The sequence below is a fragment of the Balaenoptera borealis genome (genome assembly GCF_965194805.1).
Source record: "Balaenoptera borealis genome assembly, chromosome: 1".
Taxonomy (NCBI): Eukaryota; Metazoa; Chordata; class Mammalia; order Artiodactyla; family Balaenopteridae; genus Balaenoptera; species Balaenoptera borealis.
Window position 1 is genome coordinate 169681691 of NC_138860.1, and position 22580 is coordinate 169704270.

At 38.2% G+C, this 22580-nt stretch overlaps 1 protein-coding gene and 1 pseudogene across 25 annotated transcripts in view; one reads left to right on the forward strand and one right to left on the reverse strand.

The window, feature by feature from the left end:
* Positions 1-22580, forward strand: part of PUM1 (pumilio RNA binding family member 1) — a 129417-nt gene that overhangs the window by 12621 nt on the left and 94216 nt on the right. The gene's annotated exons all lie outside the window — the stretch shown is intronic.
* LOC309606654 (translation machinery-associated protein 7 pseudogene) lies at positions 427-21738 on the reverse strand (annotated as a pseudogene). Its single transcript has one exon. The product of its transcript is annotated as a translation machinery-associated protein 7 pseudogene (transcript).

A 22580-nucleotide genomic window follows, 5' to 3' on the forward strand; every position in this document is an offset into this window, starting at 1 on the left:
CTTTCTTCTTTATCTACGAAGAATGTGTTTTCAGGTTAACAGCATAAATAAACTTGTTTACTACCCCGGGAAGAGGAATGCTTACATTATAAAGAACAGGTGTTTTCAGGGAGCTCTGCTCTTTAGATGTCATGAATATACAGTTAATTGATCTGCTAATGACAAATAATTTTTCTCTATTTAGGAAAGTTTCCCCAAGGACTTTAACAAGGGAATGGTTCATTAACTTAATCCTAGTTATCATATGTGTTTAAAAGCACCGTATCTGCTGTTAAGTAAAAAGTAATCTTTAATTTGCTAAGAATTTATTGATTCAGGTTGTTCTTTTTTCCCCCAATTGGCCAAATTAGGGAGCTACTGCTTATTTAGGTCAGAAGCCTAGTAAAATACAAAACAATGAAATTAATATATTGTTCTTTCTCCAGAGAAACTTACAGTTTCATGAAGGGAGGAAGGAATTATAAAGAAAGTTGTTTCAAAATGAGGATTTCAGTGAGTGTCTGTATTGAAATGACTGCTAAGATGGGGCTGTCGTGTTTTTGGGTGGCAGAAACAAATCAGGTGAGAATAATTTTATAGATACAGTTCCTTTACTTATTAACTTACTATCTAGAAAATAGACTGTAAGCTCTGTGTATCCATTAAGAGTGATGTATGTGGAAAAAGGACTGTGAGGAAATATGGCAAAATATTACTTTTATTTATGTGGGTGGGGAGATTATAGGTAATTTGGTTTCTTCTTGTACATTTTGAATTTTTACAAATATCAAACCCTGAATTTTTTTTTTTTGACTGCGCTGTGTGGCTTGCGGGATCTTAGTTAACTAGGTAACTAGGGACCGAGCTCAGGCCCACCGCAGTGAAAGTGCCTGGTGCTAACTACTGAACTGCCAGCGAACTTAAACCCAGAAATTTTTATATGTTAAAAAAAGAAAAAAGACAAATTTTATACCTTCTATTAAGAGTTTGGTTTACCATATTGAATGAAAGCGAATTGGTGAATTGATACATTTCCAGTGGAATTTTGGTGTTGGAAAAGATCTTAGGGGCTTCCCTGGTGCGCACTGGTTAAGAATCCGCCTGCCAATAAAGGGGACACGGGTTCGAGCCCTGGTCTGCGAAGATCCCACATGCTGTGGAGCAACTAAGCCTGTGCGCCACAGCTACTGAGCCTGTGCTCTAGAGCCCGCGAGCCACAACTACTGAGCCCGCGTGCCGCAACTACTGGAGCCCGCGTGCCGCAACTACTGAAGCCCGCGTGCCTAGAGCCTGTGCTCCACAGCAAGAGAAGCCACCGCTATGAGAAGCCCGTGCACTGCAACAGAGTAGCCCCCGCTCGCCACAACTAGAGAAAGCCCGCGCGCAGCAACGAAGACCCAGCACAGGCATAAATGAATGAATGAATGAAGGAATGAAAGAAAAAGATCTTAGAAATCATTTAACTCGTTTTCCAGTGCAGTGGTTTCCTTTACATTAATTATCTCTGTTTTAATTAAAAGAATGTTAGTGAGTGTGTTGAACTGAGGTTGTTAGGATGGGTTGAGTGTATCTAATGAGATCTAGAGGTACTTTTATTTTAGTATTGAGTACGTTTCTGCATCTATAAGTTTTATGGACATGTACTCAGTAAGCTGTGTGCCAGACTGATCAAATCTTTTTATATATGATTTGAACCGCCAGTAACTCTATGTTGTTTTTATTATTATTTCCAGTTTATGGATGGGGAAATGCAGGGTCAGAAAAATGAGATGCCGTGTTTTAAGGTGATTAGCTCATGCTCTTTCCACAAGACCAATCTGTTTGGAGACGGTACTGTTCTTCATCATGGAGTAGTCAGCTTATCCGTAACACACACACACTGGCCTCTCTTACACATTTTCACACATTTTAAACCGTACTTGTTGCTCATATATTTATAATTTAGGGACACTAGTAAAAGTTTAGTTTGCACGTCTAATTATAGGAGCCCAGTAGTTGATGCATAATAGATGCTCAGTAAATGGCATGTTCAAGCAGATGACCTTCAAAACTGAACTCATTAGTTTCATTCCCTATATCCTATTTCTGTGTGTGGCATCTCCATTTCAGGCAACTCAGGAATCTTAGATTCCTGCCTCCTGCCTCAAACAGTTCCAAGGTTATATCCGTATTGCCTTATTTGAAAGGCTCATATTTCTTGCTTGGACATTTACAGTAGTCTTCTGACTGTTTTTTTGCACCCTCCGTCTTTTCTTCCTTCTGGCTATTTTCTGTGTTGCTGCCAAATTGTTATTTCTGAAGACACGAGTCTGCTTATGTCTCATTCTTGCCTAAATTTTGTTTTTGGCTTTTTGGTTGCTTTTAGGATAATTAACTTTCAATCTCCTCAGCATAGCGTAGTGTACACACTTCGTGTTCTGAGATAGCTTACCTCTCCAGTCTTTACTGGCACTCCACTTCAGCTTTACTGAAGTATCCTAATTTTCTGAACACACATGCTATTTTTATAGTTTGTGCAGTTCCTCAACGTAGTTGTGCTATTTTCATTTATGTAGTTTTCTCTGCTTGGAATCTCCTTCCTTCCTCATCCACTTAGCCACTTTCCTCATCTTCAACTAAAGTATCTTTATCTCTGATAAACCTTCCCCTTTACTTACCTCTTTTCTTATAGGTTGGGTGTCCTCTTTTGGTGCTACCATCATTTGGTACACATCTTATTGAAGCATTCGGCTCCCAGTATTGGAATTGAATATTTACTTTTTCCTTCACCATTGGGTGCTAGTAATCTGTTTCAAAACAGATTCTTGGGCTTAAGTCCAGACCTAGTGAATCAGAATATCCAGTGATGAGGTGGAGTTTATGTATTTTTTAAAAACAACTCCTGGGTTATCCTCATGTCCACCTAGGTTAAGAACCGCTGTGATGGTTCTTCTTATAGAATCTTTCAGCCTTACATCTCTAGCCCCTGGCAAATAGTATGTACGTATAAATGATGAATGAATACATTATGTCATCAGGGCTTATTGAAGAGACTTACTGAGTAGAGTATTTTATTTTGAAAAGTCATTTTGAATTGTTAAGGTGTAACATGTAACAGAATGTAGGGTCTTGGGCCTGAAGATAAGGAGCCAGTAAGCATTTATTGGAGAGTTGTATTAAGGAACTTTTAAAGTAATTTCTATCAACTCTGCTTTTATGCTTTTTTTGGCGGGGGTTGGGTATAGGGAGAGGAGAGTTCTTGAAACCATGTCAGAGCTAGGCAAACAGAAGCAGCTGTAGGAACAAGGTTTACTTTTCTTAATTTGTAAAACACTGAAACTTTGTTCATAGTCACATCTGGTATTGGGAAACTGCCATATTGTTTCAACCTAATACATTTTCAAAGTTCATTCCTTTTCTCAGAAGGGAATATTATCTACTAGGATAGTTCAAGAAGGATAGTATCCTAATGAAGATAGAATGAAGGTTGTAATTTACTCCTATATTGTCAACGGTTAACTGCTCTTAAGAATAGTGACTCATTTTTCCTGTTTGAAGCTTTTTAACAGTTGCTGTCTGGGTTTAAGGTTTCCGTTGGGACATAGTATAAAATACAGTATGAATATTAAATTGCAAAATTTTTGTTCTATATTTTGGTTATGGATTTTGTTCTAAAGTAAAACAGCTTTATTGAGATATCATTCACACACCATACAGTTCACCCATTTAAAATGTACTGATTAGTGGTTTTCAGTATATTCAGTGTTGTGCAGTCATCACCACAAAGGGAACGTTCTTCATCACCCCCAAAAGAAAACCTGTACCCATTAGTAGTCACTTTCTACTTCCGTCATTACCCCCCCATCCCTAGGCAATCAATCTACTTTTTTTAAAAAGAAAACTTTATTTATTTTTTGGCTGTGCTGGGTCTTCGTTGTGGTGCGCGGGTTCTTCTTTGTGTGGCACGTGGGCTTAGTTGCCCCGCGGCATGTGGGATCTTAGTTCCCTGCCTGAGTCCTCCCCTGCATTGGAAGGCGGATTGTTAACCACTGGACCACCAGGGAAGTCCCCAATAATCTACTAATTGTTTAAAATGTAAATTTTTTGATAGTACATGATTGTTCTAAAAAATGTCAATAATTTGTTTTTTAGAGTTAACTACTTTTAACCGTTTGGTTCATTTCCTTCCAGACTTTTTCTGTGCATATATAAACAGATATATGAATGCATTGTAGTTTTAAACTAAATGGGATCATTCGCTCTCTCTCTAAATATATTATATGCATACGTAGCCCAGGCACACACAGGCTGCATGGTAGTCTTTTCCTCCTTAATACATTGTGGTCATCCTTTTAGGTCAGTAAATACCTCTATTTTTTTTTAAGGGCCATAGTATATGGAAGTACAGTAATTTGACTGTTTTATCCCAGTTTGATGGACTTTTAGGTTGTTTTCAGCTTTTGACATTCTAAACAATGCTGTAGTAAACAATACTGCAGTTATATTTTTGTATTAGAATATATTCAGAGAAGTGAAAGTGACAGACCAAACAAAAGAATGTGTTTAAAATTTTGATACATGTTTCCACATTGTTTTCCAGATAGATTGTAGCAATTTAAAGTTCCACCAACACCTTATCAGTATTCTTTGACCACTTTTTTCTGTAATATTTTCCTAGATTTACAAAACTTTTTATATGTCTTTTAACTGTGTTTATTGTACCTTTTGATTTCTTTATCTTTATGCTCTTAGGTCATCCCTTCCCCAATCTCCTGTGTTTCTTGTAATATTTTTATAGTTCTAGTTTTATATTTTCATCTTTAATTAATCTGGAGTTTATTTCTTTGTATTTTGTGGGCAGGAAGTAATGATGTAATTTTACTTCTCCTCAGATAGGTAGCTACTGATCCTAGCACTATTTATTGATTTGAAAGACCTCGTTTATAATAAATTAAGTCTCCCCATATATGGATCTGTTTTGACGCATTTGTTTTATTGATATGTTTATTCTTGCTCTAGGGTTAGAAGTTTTCATTTTTATAAAACAATAATCTTTATTGAGGTATAATTGACATAATAAAATGCACCCATTTTAAATGAATAATTTGTTAAGTTTTGAAATATCAAAGTATTCACCTGTGAAACCATCACTACAATCAAGATAATGACAGTTGCCGTCTTCTGCAAAAGTTTTGTTGGCCCTTTGTAATTCCTCCCAGCAGCAACCACTGATCTGCTTTTTGCCTAGGTCTAGACTTTTATTTGTTGTATTTAATGGCATTTGGAATGACATTAAAGCAATTTTTGTTGTTTCTAGAATCACAGGCATGCCCCATCCCCCAGGGTTTTGACTTGCAGTTCCATTTGCTTGAGGGCTCCTGTCTCAGATGTCTTCTCAGATGTCTATGAAGGTTGCTCCTTTACCTCCTTCCAGTCCTTTGCTTAAATGTTACCTTCTCAGTGAGACTTTCTGTGAACGTTATTTTAATTGCAACTCTGTCTCCCTTCCCTGATTTAATTTTCTTAATAGGCTTCATTCGCCATTTTGTAATTTGCTGTCCCTACTTTCCAAACTGTTTACGGTGAGGATTTATTGTTTTTAGAGTTCAAAATTTCCTAAAAGCCATTATTTTTAATGTAGGAAATAAAAACATGTGTTTTGATTTTTTAAAATCCAATTTCAAACATTATTCTACAGCACCCACAGTCTCCAAGTTTAAAACCTAATAAATTTATACCTGAAGACCCTCTCAACCCCAAGAGGGAAAACTTCCATGGTTCATGATCTCACAGTAATACAAACAGCAGGGTAAGAAACTAAAGATAGTAGCTGTTCTCAAAAAAGAGCAAATGAAGGTTTACTATTTGCATAACATTAGGTGGAATTCTGTAAAGAATTAAACAAACCACACAAAATACATACCAGTGTATGTAATATTAAAAGTTTATTAAGCTCTGCCTCCTCCCTTGTATTCTGTCTCTTGGTTAAGAATCACTGATATCTTGATTAGTACATCTTTAGCTGTTTTTTTTAATTCAGAAGAGATAGAATTCTATTAAAATATTTTCTCCCACAGATATAGTTTTGGATTTATGTATTATGTTCTCTCTCAGGCTCATGAAGTCCAGAATGAGCTACTTGATGTGTTTGGTAGCTGCCCTCTTTAATTATGTTGCAGTGATTTATCTGGATAGACTTACTCATTGAGAATTCCTATTCCCTTACATACTACAAACAATAGAATGTTGAAACAAAGGAGGAGTGAGGGTTAGCTTCAAGGCTGCTGAATGGAGGAAGACATTTACTAGGTTCCCTGGCAGAAGAACTTTTAGGTAAGGGAGCTCCTGTCTCCTGTGCCAACTATTTATATTGTAACTGTAATAATGAACTGTTCAAACTTGAGAAATGTTAGATTAATAATATAGATCACCTTTGTTACCACACTAGAGTTTATTCCCCTTACATCTAGAAATATATCAGCTACTTTTGCAGATATGTTAAAACAAAACAAGAGTCATTTCTATTGGTGATGAATGTAATTTTGTTTCTTAATATTGTAAGTGAACTAAGGACTCTTTCCATGGCCTAATTCCGTTCTCTGTATCCTAATTAACAGTGATTTAAAAATCACATAAAATGTTTTTTTCCCTCCATTAAAAATAATGACTTGTAGGTATTTTTGAATTCTAAAAATCAGTAAATGCTCATTGTAAACATTCGGAAAGTATAGATAATTATAAAATTATAAAAATAAAAACACCCTAGAAACAAACCAAAATCCAACCAACCCCCAACTATAATTCAACATTCAGAATCTGTTAGTTTACCTTTTGTAACATGTCCATCTAGTGTTTTTATTCAAAACTTAAAAAAATGTAAATCATCTCATCTCTAATAACAAGGATAATAATTTCTTGAGCTGTGCTTTTTTAAAAGTTTGATGGGCAGTATGAGTTTTTACTAATCATTTCTCTGTTTTGGTTAACCATTAGAGAGAGGTTAGAACTAAATTTATGGCTCATTTATAATAAGTATATAGGACTTAATTGCATACAGTTTATAAAGTAGGCTCTTTTCATTTTCCCTTTGCCTTAATTTTCTCACTAGTGGAAGTTATTTGATTTTCTAAGTCACTCGAAATCTTTTGTGAAACAATTGAGATAAAATAAAAACATTTCTGTGATTATAGTTTTCTATCTTTTTTTTTTGGGGGTCTAACATATCAAAATTTTTTTTATGATATATTATTTCCATAGATAATTTTAAGGTTATACCACATTCTACTCTATGTAGTGGCCACATTCTTTTCTGTAATAATGTCTTAATATTGATCATTTAGGTTTCTAATTTTTACTAATGTTGGTGGTGTTGTAATGAACATTTTTGTTTATCAATACTTGTAGTTTAGATTATTTTCTTCACTTCTGTTCTTAGAATGGGAATAATACTGTTAGTCTTTATAGTGCTATTCTACCTCTTGTGTAATTTTTTCCCTCATTTTTAAGATATAATTTTGCATACAGTGAAATTCACTATTATTTTAGCATACACTTCTGTAGATTTTGACAAATGCGTATATTCTTGTAATCACCACAGTCGAGATATAAAAGTTTTTTTTTTTTTTTTTACGAAAGTTTATTCTTAAATGTACAGTGGATTCCAAGACAACACTTGATTCTAGCTGTAGGTGGCAAAGATGTGATGGCAGGGAATCCAGATGTTTAATCCAGATGTTTAAACAGGAATGGAATTAAGGATCATCATTGCCTCAGGCACAAAGAACATTACTTTTTGCCAGACTTCTTAATTCCACCTGTGGCCAGGAGGCCTTTCCAGCGGCCTTCGCTTGCTCCTCCTTCTGTTTCTGCTTGAATGCCTTGTCTTCTTGTCCATCTCCTTGGCTTGCTTCTTGGGCTGCTTCAGGGGCTTCTTCTTGCCACCTTTGCGGCCCGACATGGTACCTGCCGCTCCTTCCCCAGACCCTGCCACCGGATGCCGAGATACAAAAGTTTTCACGCTTCCCCAGATTTTCTGGAGCCCTTTCATAGTCAGCTCTTACCTCCATTCCCAGCAACTGGTAACCACTAATCCGTTTTTTGTCCCTATAGTTTTGCCTTTTCCAAAATGTCATATATGTACTGTAAGTGTATGTAGCTTTTGAATCTGGTTTCTTTCACTTAGCATATACTACATTTGAGAATCCATGTTATATATAACGATAAATGGATCCTTTTAATTAGTAGTATCCCATTAAATAGTTGTATGACAGTTTATCCATTTTGTGTGCTTAATTTTAATTCTCTTGGTTGGCTGGAGTGCTTGATACAGTCATTGCTTGAAAGGTGACGTGTGAGTGGCATATTTTATTACTTCTTTTGTATATTGTGTTCTTATAGCCTTTATAAATGAAAGACAATTGTGTCAGGACATAAAAATCTTTGGGCCATTGACGGTAGATCTCATTTTATTGTCTTTGGCGGGTAGTGTTTTAGAGAACCAAGGGTAAGTTCTATTTTTTTAGAATTCTCCAAATTTAGGGTAGTTTGGTCAGGATGTGATTTTTGTGTGCTATGTGGGTGAGAGCTGCGTAGTTTTGTAGCTTGAGAAAGGTTCCTTTGGTTATATATTTGATTATTTTAGTTTTCGTGCTTGGGAACCATCATTTTAAGTTATATCTTCATTGTTTCTTCATAGCAGTCATCTTTCTTTAAATTAAAATTTTGACTTAGTTATTTGTTGATTCCTGCAGTTGTAAGAAATAATACAGAGAGATCCTTTGTATACTTTCCTCTATTTCCCCATTTTACAGTATAACCTTTGCAGGTAACATTGTGTAGTATAGCATCACAGCTAGGTTATTGATGTTGTTAAAATCTATCCAGTCCTATTCACATCTCTCCAGTTTTACTTGTACTCATTTGGGTCTGTTTGTGTGTGTGTGTGTATGTGTATGAAGTTCAATATAATTTTACCATCTGTATAGGTTCATATACTTACCACCACAAAGTGCTGAATAGTTCCAAAACAACAAGGGACCCTTGAGTAGCCCTTTTTACACACCCCCTTTCCCTTTGCAGGGGTTGGGGGGGGCCTCCCCCCCAACCACTAATCTGTCCTATTCTGCATTTCTACAATTTTGTCATTTCAAAAAAGTCATATAAATGGAGTCATACCATACATACAGCCTTTGGTGGGGACTGGCCTTTTTTGCTGTGCATACTTTTCTGGAGTCTCATCCAAGTTGTTGCCTGTGGTAGGCCATTCCTTTTTATTGCTGCATAGTGTGCATGGTGCAGAAGCACCATAGTTTGTTTAACCTGTTGAAGGACATCTGGGCTGATTCCAGTTTTTAGTTATTATAAATGAAGCTGCTGTGAACATTCATGTGCAGGTTTTTGTGTGAACATCAGATAAAAGCCCAGGAGTCCAATTGCTAGGTAATAATGGTAGTTGCATGTCTAGTTTCTAAAGAAACTGCCAAGTTGTTTTCTGGACGAGTAATGTTTGAATAATACAATTTTTCTGTGCGCTCAACGGCATTTCGTGGTATTACTGTTTTTTATTTTAGCCATTCTGATACATATGTAATGATATCTCATTGTGGTCTTAATCTGTGTTTCCCTGATGGCTAATGGTGTTCAACATCTTCTCATGTGAGCAGCTATCTTTATTTTTTAATATGGTTTTTAATTCTTGTCTTAGTTTTATTGGGTTGGCCAAAAAGTGCCTTCGGCTTTTAAGTAGAAATGAAAGACACATTTTTCATTTTCACCAAGAACTTTATTGAACAACGTATTCACCCTTTTGTTCCACTACCTTCTGCCATTTTCCAGGCAACTTCATAATTCCATCTTCCCACAACTTTTTATCTTTTTGAGCAAAGAACTGTTCCAGGTGCCTTTCACAGTCTTCCAGGGAATTGAAATTTTTTCCATTAAGAGGATTTTGTAAAGACCTAAATAAATGGAAATCCAGAGGTGAAATGTCTGGTGAATACAGCGGATGAATCAGAACTTCCCAGCCAAGCTGTAACAGTTTTTGCCTGGTCATCAAAGAAACATGCGGTCTTGCGTTATCCTGATGGAAGATTATGCGTTTTCTGTTGACTAATTCTGGATGCTTTTCATCGAGTGCTACTTTCAGTTGGTCTAATTGGGAGCAGTACTTGTTGGAATTAATCGTTTAGTTTTCTGGAAGGAGCTCATAATAGAGGACTCGCTTCCAGTCCCACCATATGCACACCATCACTGTCTTTGGATGAAGACCGGCCTTTGGTGTGGTTGGTGGTGGTTCATTTTGCTTGCCCTGTGATCTCTTCCATTCCACGTTATTGTACAGTATCCACTTTTCATTGCCTGTCACAATTTGTTTTAAAAACAGAATGTTTTCGTTATGTTTCAGTAGAGAATTGCATGCGGAAATATGGTCAAGAAGGTTTCTTTCGTTTAACTTATGTGGAACCCAAAGATCAAAGCGATTCACATAACCAAGGTGGTGCAAATGATTTTCAACTCTTGATTTGGGTATCTTGAGTATGTCGGCTATTTCCCGAGTGGTATAACGTTGATTGTTGTCAGTTAATGTTTCGATTTGATCGCTATCAACTTCAACTGGTCTACCCGACTGTGGAGCATCGTCCAGCAAGAAATCTCCAGCACAAAACTTTGCAAACCACTTTTTAAAAATTAATTAATTAATTAATTAAATTTTGGCTGCATTGGGTCTTCGTTGCTGCGTGCAGGCTTTCTCTAGTTGTGGCAAGTGGGAGTTACTCTTAGTTGAGGTGCATGGGCTTCTCATTGCAGTGGCTTCTCTTGTTGGAGAGCACGGGCTCTGGGTGCACGGGTTTCAGTAGTTGTGGCCCGTGGGTGCAGTAGTTGTGGCTCGTGGGCTCTAGAGCGCAGGCTCAGTAGTTGTGGCGCCTGGGCTTAGTTGCTCCGTGGCATGTGGGATCTTCCTGGACCAGGGCTTGAACCCGTGTTCCCTGCATTGGCAGGTGGATTCTTAACCACTGCACCACCAGGGAAGCCCCTCAAACCACTTTTAAAAAAAAATTTATTTGGCTGTGTTGGGTCTTAGTTGCAGCATGCAGGATCTTTGTTGCAGCATGTGGGATCTTTCATTGAGGTGCGTGCGGGCTTCAGAGCGCACGGGCTCGGTAGTTGTCGCTTACGGGCTCAGTAGTTGTGGTTCTCGGGCTTAGTTGCCCCGCGGCATGTGGGATCTTAGTTCCCCGACCAGGGATCGAACCCGAGTCCCCTGCATTGGAAGGCGGATTCTTAACCACTGGACCACTAGGGAAATCCCGCAAACCACTTTTGACACTTTTGATCAGTCACGGCACCTCTCCATACACTACATGATCTTTTTTTGCATTTCAGTTGCGTTTTTACCTTTCTTGAAATAACAAAGGATAGTATGCTGAAAATGTTGCTTTTTTCTTCCATCTTCAGTATGAATATGGCAACACAAAAATTCACCAATTTTGATAAGTCTTTTCTTAAATGCACGCTGATATGACAGCTGTCACTTACAGTCTAACAAAATTGTTTCGAATGAAGTTAAAGACAACTAAGTGCTACTAGAGCCATCTTACGGAAAAACCGAATGAACCTTTTGGCCAACCCAATATGTGATCTTAACTATTAATAAAAGTACTAAATTCTGTTTGATATGTTTCCCTATGTTCCGTTTATCCAGTAACATTTGTGGAAGCTCTATTTATAAGTTTGATAAGAGATCTTTGCTTAGTTTTTGGATCAGCGTTAACTTAGCGCACATTCACTTGTAAACATTTTAGGAATGGCTTATTTTTAAAACAGGTTTGGCAAACTATGGCCTCCCTGCCAAATCTAGCTTGCTGCCTGTTTATGTATGGCTCTTGAGCTAAGAATGGTTTTTACATTTTTAAATGTGTAGTTGAAAATAAAAACAAAGAATACATGACAAAGACCCTGTGTAGCCTGCAAAGCCTATATTATTTATTTATTTAAAAATATTTATTTATTTATTTGGCTGCATCGGGTCTTAATTGCGGCACACGGAATCTTCATTGCAGCATGCAGGATCTTTCGTTGTAGCATGCAGGCTCTCTAGTTATGGTGCATGAGCTCAGTAGTTGTGGCACGGGTTGAGTTGCCCCATGGCATGTGGGATCTTAGTTCCCCGACCAGGGATCGAACATGCGTCCCCTACATTGGAAGGTGGATTCTTAACCATTGGACCACCAGGGAAGTCCCAGCCTGTATTATTTGTTAATTTGACATGTTACAGAAAGTGTTTGCCATCTCCTATTTTTATTTATTTAAAAAGATTTTATTTTATTTTTATTTTTTAAAATTTATTTTTATTTATTTATTTATTATTTTTGGCTGTGTTTGGTCTTCGTTGCTGCATGCAGGCTTTCTCTAGTTGCGGGGAATGGGGGCTACTCTTCGTTGTGGTGCGCGGGCTTCTCTTGTTGCTAAGCACGGGCTCTAGAGCGTGGGCTTCTCTTGTTGCTAAGCACGGGCTCTAGAGCACGGGCTTCAGTAGATGCAGCACGTGGGCTCAGTAGTTGTGGCTGGTGGGCTCTAGAGCGCAGGCTCAGTAGTTGAGGTGCATGGGCTTCGTTGCTCCGCGGCATGTGGGATCTTCCCGGAGCAGGGCTCAAACCTGTGTCCCTTACATTGGCAGGCATTCTTAGCCACTGTGCCACCAGAGAAGCCCCTCCTAGTTTTAAAAAACAGCTTTATTAAGATATTATTCACATACCATAAAGTTCACCCTTAAGTTTACAATTTGGTTTAGTGTTTTTATAGTGCTATGCAACCATCATGCTTTCTAACACTAGAACATTTTTAGCACTCCCAGAAGAAACCCTGTACTCATTAGTAGTCATTGTCAATTTCCCCCTTTCCTAAGTCCCTGGCAAACAAAAACCTATTCTTGTCTCCCTACATTTGTTTGTTTTGGATATTTCATATAAATGGAATCATATAATATGTGGCCTTTTGTGTCTGGCTTCTTTCACTTAGCATGTTTTTAAGGTTCATGCACATTGTAGCATGTATCAGTACTTAGTTCCTTGTTTTTTTTTTTTTTTGGCCGCGCATGGCAGCTTGCAAGATCTTAGTTCCCCAGCCAGGGATTAAACTGGTTAAGAATCTTCCTTCCAATACAGGGGATGCGAATTCGATCCCTGGTGGGGGAACTAAGATCCCACATGCCGCAGGGCAGCTAAGCCCGCGAGCCACAACTACTGAGCCCAAACACCCTGGAGCCTGCGCACCACAACTAGGGAAGAGAAAACTCGCACTCCACAATTAGAGAGAAGCCCGTGCACCGCAACAAAAAAATCCTGCATGCCTCAACGAAGATCCCGCATGCCACAACTAAGACACGATGCAGCCAAGTAAATAAATAAATAAATAAAGTAAAATAAAAATTTATTTTAAAAAAGTGGTTTGAAAAAGTTTAAATACAGCAGGAATTATTAAATACAGCATATATTCATTTACAGAATTTTATGTAGCTACTTAAAACATTTTTTAAAGTCTTAGAGAATACGTTTATGTGTAAGGATTCTATAATAGGCCACAAATCTACATACATAAAATGATATGTATATATTTCCATATAGAGACATACACAAAATAAGACTGGAAGGTAATATACTCAAATGTTAACCTAAAACTTCATCAGTAGTTTCTACGTTTTCTATAATGCCAATGAAAATCAGAAAGAAGCTTCTGAAAATAAATTTAACATTTATGAAGTCTTTAGTATATTATTACCTTTCAAACCAATAATCCTCTTCTAGAAACATCTTAATCAACTAAAAGAATAAGCTTTATAAGCAAAGGTGCTTATTGTGCACTTTAAAAAAATATTTTGCAATTTTTTTTCTTATTTTTTTGACCATGCGGCATGTGGGATCTTAGTTCCCCAACCAGGGTTCAAACCTGCGCCCCCTGCTTTGTAAGTGCAGCATCTTAACCACTGGACCACCAGGGAAGTCCCTCAAACCACTTTTCACATCACAGTGCCATGATGAAGATCTTCAATAACAAATCTTTGCCCATATTTCTGGTTATTTGCTTAGGCTGAATTCCTAGAAGTAGAATTACTGGATCAAAAGGCATGAACGTTTATAAAACTTGATACATATTGTCAAATTTCTTTCTTGAAAAGCTCGAAAAAGCATGACAGTGTGTTCTTTTAAGCAAGATAAGAATCATTTTAAAGAAGCTGGCTGTGGAAGTCCTGTTTCTGCTATTTTGTCACTCCTGAGACTGAGGGTAATTTCTCACATTACAAATATTTGTATGTAATGCCTGTCATGTTTTTAATACTGTGGGGTTTACTTTTAGGGAGATAAGACAAACTGCCATGGCACTATTGCTAAAGTGCAGTTTTGCTACTTAGTAGATGTTATTTCAGTGGTTGAGAAGGCAGTAAGACACCTGTATCATGGTCTTTGAACTTCATTGTAAATTTCTCCACTCCTCTGTCGAAAAGGGAGAACAGATTAACTAGAGAAGCAGTCTTTATATAAGTAGTCCCCCTCTCACCCCCGAATCAATCCGCAGAGACTACCACTGTAGGCATGCCTTGTAGTTGATAGTTCTTCCACTTACTTTTCACAATTGTTGTTTTCACTGGTGGTCTAAGTTGTACATCTGTTAAAAAATATGCACTGTCTTACAATTTGTAGAACATTTATATCAATAGCTGTGGAGGCCCATAATTTGTTTTCTTTCACAGACTATTCTTATGGTAAAAATTATTACAAGCCTTTCATGCCTACTATTACCTGTCCATTAGTGAGCACAGGGATGACAAAGTGAATCTCAAAAAATTTAATATTAGCAAAAGTTTGGAAAAGTGAATTGTGTGTCTTTTTTGTGGACGAATATTTGTTATTTTCACATTATTTACATAGATTCTTACACTCTGCTGGTAAGATTCCAATGATTGCAAATATATTAAATTTAGTTTCATTGTTTGAAAAGAGCCTGATACTTACGCATTTGCCACAACTCGATTCAAGAACTTCTGGTGAACATTCTTGATTTAGTTTTTTTGCTTTTTCCATATGTCATCTTTTGAGATTGGTATTTCAGAATGAAACTTTTACTGCTAATGAAGCCCCTTGATGTATTCTCTATTTGCAAATAACCATTTTTTGTTGTAAGTGTGATCTATAATAGTAGTTGTGTAGGAGTCTCTTTCATGCTTTTGGAATTTGTTCTTTTGGAAGTCAGGAGTATACCATTCAGACAGATTGCTACAGGTAGTAGTTTCCAGACAAGTGGAGATAAGATTTATCATTATCTTAAGTTTTACACTTATTAGGTTCTTCCGTATCAATTAGACAGTTTCTCTCTCTAGTTAAAATGGCCTTGCTCTCCTTACTGATTTCAGCTTGATCATGATTGGTGAAATTAAGATGAAGACCGTCAGAACCGGCAATTGTGAGGTTTTTGTAGTTAAAAGTCACTAGTATCATAGGCTTTATTAACTGCTTCTAAAAATATTATTTATTCTTTTTACTTTATAAATTGTTTTCTTTTATGTTTAGGAAGTGCTGACATTTCCATGAGGTGTATATATTATGGTAGTATGGTAGCAAATCAGTTTTGATAACTTACAGTTTATCACTTGGGTCTGTTAACTATCCTAGCTGAATGCCATCAACACATTATATAATCTGGAACTTTAATGGTATTTAATTGCCAAAGGTAGTAGCAGTTTTTTTTTTTTAATAAATTTATTTACTTTTGGCTGCGTTGGGTCTTAATTGCTGCTCACAGGCTTTCTGTAGTTGCGGCAAGCAGGGGCTTCTCTTTGTTGTGGTGCCCGGGCTTCTTATTGCAGTGGCTTCTCTTGTTGCAGAGCACGGTCTCTAGGCACGCGGGCTTCAGTAGTTGTGGCACACGGGCTCAGCAGTTGTGGCTAGCAGGCTCTAGAGCACAGGCTCAGTAGTTGTGGCGCACGGGCTTAGTTGCTCCATGGCATGTGGGATCTTCCCAGACCAGGGCTTGAACCCGTGTACCCTGCATTGGCAGGCGGATTCTTAACCACTGCGTCACCAGGGAAGTCCAAGGTAGTAGCAGTTTTTAATGATAAATAATAATAAAAAAATGGAAATTCAGCCTAATCCTGGCTGCTGTGGTGACTTCATTTTCCTCCTGTATAAAAATAGTGTAGGGCTTCCCTGGTGGCACAGTGGTTAAGAGTCCGCCTGCCAATGCGGGGGACGCGGGTTCGGGCCCTGATCCGGGAGGATCCCACATGCTGCGGGGCAGCTGAGCCTGTGCTCTAGAGCCCGCGAGCCGCAACTGCTGAAGCCGGTGCCCCTGGAGCCCGTGCTCCGCAACGGGAGAGGCCACCGCGATGGGAAGCCCACTCACCACGGCGAGGAGTGGCCTCCGCTCGCCACAACTGGAGAGAACCCACGCGCAGTGGCGAAGACCCAACGCAACCAAAAATAAAATAAATGAATAAATAAATAGAATTAGAAAAAAAAAACAGTGTAGTAATCAGTTTCCAGAACAACAGCTGTTTAAGCCAGGTGTCCTGGAGCCTTTGTGCTTGTCTTTGATGAGAACAGAAAGAAGCGCTAGTAAAGGGGATAGAGAGCTGAATTTGAATTCCACTTCTGATCTTTATCTGCTGTATGACTTTAGACAGATCATGCCTCTGAACCTTGGTCCTCATCTATAAAATGGAATAATGTCTATTTTGCAGTACAGTGCCTTGAAAACTCAGCAAATGCTGGTATTTAGTGTTGCTATTAACAATGAATAAATAAGATCACGTAGTAGGGTTTGCCTCCTCCTAAGCTTAAAGAGTAGTCTTTTGTTTTTGTTTTTTCCCAGTAATCAAGAAAAATGTTTATTTATTTATATTTTATTAGAGGAATGTGATAACTTTTTGCGTTTCTCACAAAATGGGGATAAGAGTACCTGCATTTTCAAATTGTTACGAATATTAAAGAGATCATACAGCATATAAATATTTTTATAGGACAGGACCTGGCACAAAGTAAGTCTCAGTAAATATTTGTTGTTGTTATTTATAATACAGATACAAGAAAGCAGAAGATGGTGTAGAACAGACTTATTAAATGTTTTTCCCTTAATGATTAAATTCAGATTAGGTTAATCCTCGTATTCCATTTCTTCTCATTGCTCAAGTTTCTCCTGCATTTGCTGGCTTTTTCTCTCTGGTATCTCCTTCCTGTAATGGTTCTTGGCACCACCTCTTCTGCTTGTATTGTTCTGGATCTATGTTAGTGAAATGGAGCCATCGTGATCTAGGCTTGCCTTTGCAAAAAATCCTCCAGGGGAACAAAGGTGTGGAGGAGAAAAGTGCTTGATAACTGAGATTCAGTGGTTGAGGAAATAAATATTTTAGTAAAGGCAGTTTTAGTCTCAAGGTATAGAAGTCTTTTCTACTTAGCAAAAATTCAGGGCATTAAATGAAGGAACACCAGGGATTCTCTCTGAACCCCAGAGCAGGAAATATATACGTGGGCCTCCTGGGCACTAGGAGGCTTTTCTGTTTCCATAGGGGTTCCATAGTCTCTTGTCTCTGATTTTTTTCAGCACATTCTTTCTCTTCTTTGTGTTGACCATCTACTGCTTATTCACCAGGTTATACTTGACCCAAAATGACAGCTACAACTGCCAAGTCTTTAGGGAATTTCACTTTATCTCTCCATTGCTATCTGGCCTGAATGCTAAGGAGAGGTATCTGATTAGGTCAGTTTATCATTTCTTTTCAGGTACTAGGGGTTTGGCCATTCAGGAGAATACTTTTGTTATAATTGTTTGTGGCCAGAGGTGGTGGGAATCACAATGTTGTCCTTTCTAGGCAGGTGTCTTGAAATATGTCTGTTAGAAAATATTCAACAGTGAAGGATTACTGGACTGAATGTCAATATTATGACATAGTATGAGTGTGTTTCATGTTTGGTAATTGCAATCATTGTTGCTTTTGTTGTGGTCATCCATGTACAATGCTTGGTGTCAGTCTATTTATCTCTTGTAAAAATAAAATACAGTGTGTGTGTGTGAAAAAAAAAAACATTTAGCTAAAAAAAAAAAAAAAAAAAAGAAAATATTCAAAAAAGTGTTGATTTGTTGAACTTTATTTTTCCAAGTGCACTACATAGCTCTGATTACTGTTTTAAAATATAGACTTCCAGAGTGATTTCATAAATACCAACTTTGTGGTACCTATTGTGTTTGAGTTTGGTTCTTGTATACAATCAACAGAGAACTGGCCAAACTAGCTCAAGTGAAGGGACATTCATTGTAAAGACACCCTGAGCAGTTAAGGGACAGCAATCCAAGGACAGGAATGCTAGTAAAGTAAGGCCAAGAACTGAGCCAGAATGCTCTCAAAAGTTGCTTCTTTTTTAGGTCTTTTATATTGGACTGCATGGACCACCATGGTAACCGCTTTGTTCTTTGAGATTTAATGTTCAGTAATATATATCTGCTTGAAAATCTGATAAATGTAATTTGCTACATATTTGGATCATTAACTTCTTAAATTTGGATTCCTTTATACCCAAGTCTGAGTTTCAGTGTTTTTTTTTTTTTCCTTGACTGCAATGTTGGCTGGCCAAAAGGGAGACAAAAATCTAAATAGAGAAGTAGGAGGAGAACCAGGAGACCATAGTGGTATGGAAATCAGGGAATGAAGGAATTTGAGAAGGTGACTTTATTTTTTTTTTTTTTATGAGAACGGAAAAAACATGAGCTTGAACTAGTGATGATTTTTATTTTTATATGTTGGAAGTTTCTGAATGGATTAGAATGGAAGTTTCTCTGAATTGAGGATTAGCTGGGAATTGAGAAGAGAGAAAAATGGTTGTACTTTGAAATGCTAAGTTTTAGAAAATAAATTAGACGTTTGTGTGATCTAGGTACTTCTAATATTGATTATGAAAACGCTGACCTATAGAGAGAGGCTCACCTCCCCGGAATGACCAAAACCTACCCTTTGCTAACTGAGGATAGGGAAAGAAGAGATGGATGTATGGGGACATTTCAGTATTAAAGAGAATAACCTGTGAGGTGGATATAGTTGAATAAATGCCTACTAGGTATTGGACATGTCTCATTTAATATATTTTTTAATGAATTTATTTATGGCTGCGTTGGGTCCTCGTTGCTGCACGCGGGCTTTCTCTAGTTGCGGTGAGTGGGGGCTACTCTTCGTTGTGGTGCGCGGGCTTCTCATTGCGGTGGCTTCTCTTGTTGCGGAGCATGGACCTAGGCACATGGGCTTCAGTAGTTGTGGCTCACAGGCTCTAGAGCGCAGGCTCAGTAGTTGCGGTGCACCGGCTTAGTTGCTCCGTGGCATGTGGGATCTTCCTGGACCAGGGCTCGAGCCCGTGTCCCCTGCATTGGCAGGCGGATTCTTACTTACTGTGCCACCAGGGAAGTCCCTCATTTAATCTTCATAGCAAACGTATAAAGTAGCCAGTGTTATCTCAGTTTTACAGATGGAAATAGTGAAGTGTGTATCATTCATTGATTCTGATAAGTATGGGATGTTGGGTATGGTAAGTAGGACTTCTCAAGGAGTGCACTTTAGAATATAATTCTTAAAGACTTGTAAAGTGATGCTTTTGCTTAATTTTTCATTTTTCAAATGTGATGTATAGTTCTGGGTTTATCTGTTTTGATTTTATAACTTCCTGTGTGGTAAAACACCAACTTAATTTGCAAAATTATGATTCTAGTTAGGACAAGATTCATGTTAGAAGAAGAAGACAGGTGTTGAGGCTTACAAAAGAAAGTTCTGGTATCTGGGAAATGGAAAGGAAACTCAGAAGCTAGGTCATTTGTACAGATGATATTCTTGGGTGGGATGAAGTGAGGAAATATGAGGTAGGTCAGACACTAACGTGGTTTTCTCACTTTGCCTCTTTAGTAAAGGGAGTAAAAGATGCTTTTATGGGTTGGGGCCTCAGTAGAGAAAGTCCTGGATGGGTGTGAGATGGGCAACTGGCAAGTAGCCCACAGAGAAAAATAGGAAATAGTTTTGTGAAACCAGAGGTGATAAGATTATTTAGTGGAAGGAAGGAAGTATTACAGACATTTAGCAAAAGTGAAGATGGAATTAGTAAGTCATACTAGAAATTAACATTAACCCTTCACTCAAATTGAATGCTAGAGAAAGGGGGAGAGGTGTAGAGTACAAGAACTTGAAAAGATAGTTCTGTCCTGATGGGAGCATTTTCTTTGATTATAATTTACCAGCCAGCTTTTCTCCTTTATGATAGAAGAGGTTTCTTTGTTAGCTGCCCAAGAAGTTTCTTACAGTTGTCTGTTTTCATCATTTGATTTTTCTTGATTCCTGAGCGTCTTCTTTTGATCATTAGTTTTGTTTCCTAGGAAGAATTTTGTTGAGAGTCTGCCTGGTGTTGATGACCATACCAGGTATAGCTCCCATTATAAACAATAAGTTCCTGACTAGTTAAAAACACTTTTGTGAGAGTGACTTGGTTTATCTTGTCTACTCAACTGTGGGTAAATGGTTTAAAATGGAGTTTCTGTACTAGCAAAAGCTCCATTCTCGTCTACAGGAGGTAGGAGGAGTAGTGGTTCACCTTGTATGTGAGGCAGAGAGAGAGACCCTGGAAGAGGGAGAGCTGGAGGAGGTGAACAGAGAGCTAAAGAGAGGGAGAGGAGACCTGAGAGCGTGAGCGAGCCAGCAGATAAAACATGGTAGGAGAGAGAATGATGGGTGGGTGGGAAGGCAGTATAGAAGGGATGGAAATTGCTGTGAGGGAAGGACGGGCAAATTTTGAAGGTAGGGGGAGGAGACAGTGGAAAGCAAAGGCGAGAAGACCAAGAGAGCAGACTCATCAAAGCCCACGGCAAAAGCTGTGAAGGCAGTTCTTCTATCTGGGGGTGGAAACTTCCTGTGGCTGCCCTGGAGGCAGCTTGATAGCATAGAAAGGACATTGCACTTTGAATTGGAACATCTGGATTTAGATCCTGGAAATGCCATCTAAACACTCTTCCCTACTCGGCAGTGGTTGGGGAAGGCATTTCTGTGAGGCTCAGTTCTAATCTCTTAAATGGGAATAATTACTGTGAGATTGTTGTAATGATTACATAAATAGGCATATTGCATGTTCTCTGCCTTCCCTTACCATTTCTACTTTATTTTTTTCATTTTTGTAGCCACTCCTACTTTTTTCTTGGGAAATATAAATAAAATTCCAACATTCTTGGTTAAAACTATTTGTAGGTTTTTGGATTTTCAAGAAACGCCTAGCATCTAGTTAAATGCATGTTTAGATTCCACAGAAAAAGCTAGATGTAGAACTTTATGTCTTTAATTTACATGCTTTGTAAACGTTAACTCTGGCCTGAAGGTTCAAAATGATTTTATCTGACGTTTGTAGAATTTAGCTAAGATGCTGTCCTCATCTCCCCTCCCCCCTCCTTATTTTTAGCACCTGTAGTTTAGGAGCTTATTCAGTGTGCTTACTGAAATAATGTAAACGCCTTGTACTGTGAGCCTAGCTTCTGTTTCAAGGCCCTTTGAAACTGTTTTACCACAATAACAAGCCTTATCTCTCTGTCTCTTTGTTCTCATATGGCTTAAATTTAGTGTCATTTTGAATTTTATAAATTTACATTTTTGTCAAGCATCCCAAAACTGTTACATCTTAGTGACACAGTGTATCATTTGTAGCATAGTGTCAGCTCTGGGTTTTGAAAATGTGTAATTTAAAACAATGCGACCGGGTCTTCCCTGGTGGTGCAGTGATTATGAATCCGCACAGATTCGAACCCTGGTCCAGGAAGATCCCACATGCCGCGGAGCAACTAAGCCTGAGCGCCACAGCTACTGAGCCTGTGCTCTAGAGCCCGCGCGCCACAACTACTGAGCCTGTGCGCCTAGAGCCCGTGGTCTGCAAAAAGAGAAGCCACTGCAATGAGAAGCCCTCGCTGCAAGGAAGAGTAGCCTCCACTCGCCATAACTAGGGAAAGCCCATGCACAGCAAAGAAGACCCAACACAGCCAAAAAAAAAAATAAAATAAAATAAAATAAAATAAAACAATGTGACTGTTTTTATGTGGTGACAGTTCAGTCAAATTAAGATTATTGGGGTGGTATTCAGTCAGCATGTTAATAAAATCCTTAAATCGGTTCCCCCAACTGTATTCAGGTTTGTGCTCCATACTCTACCCTCTCCCTGCCTGTCTGTTGTTTGACTCTCTTTGCATTTACCCACTACTAGAAATTGTTCACATACATTTGGAGGTAGTGATGATTGGATGAGGGGGTTTGAGAAAGTCCTGCTTCAGGCAATCAGCAGTGTTCCTCAGGTAGGCAGAATAGCTTTCCTCTTTATATTACTCAGCCATAAAAAGAAACGAAATTGAGTTATTTGTAGTGAGGTGGATGGACCTAGAGTCTGTCATACAGAGTGAAGTAAGTCAGAAAGAGAAAAACAAATACCGTATGCTAACACATATATATGGAATCTAAAAAAAAAAAAATGGTTCTGAAGAAGCTAGGGGCAGGACAGGAATAAAGACGCAGACGTAGAGAATGGACTTGAGGACACGGGGAGGGGGAAGGGTAAGCTGGGACGAAGTGA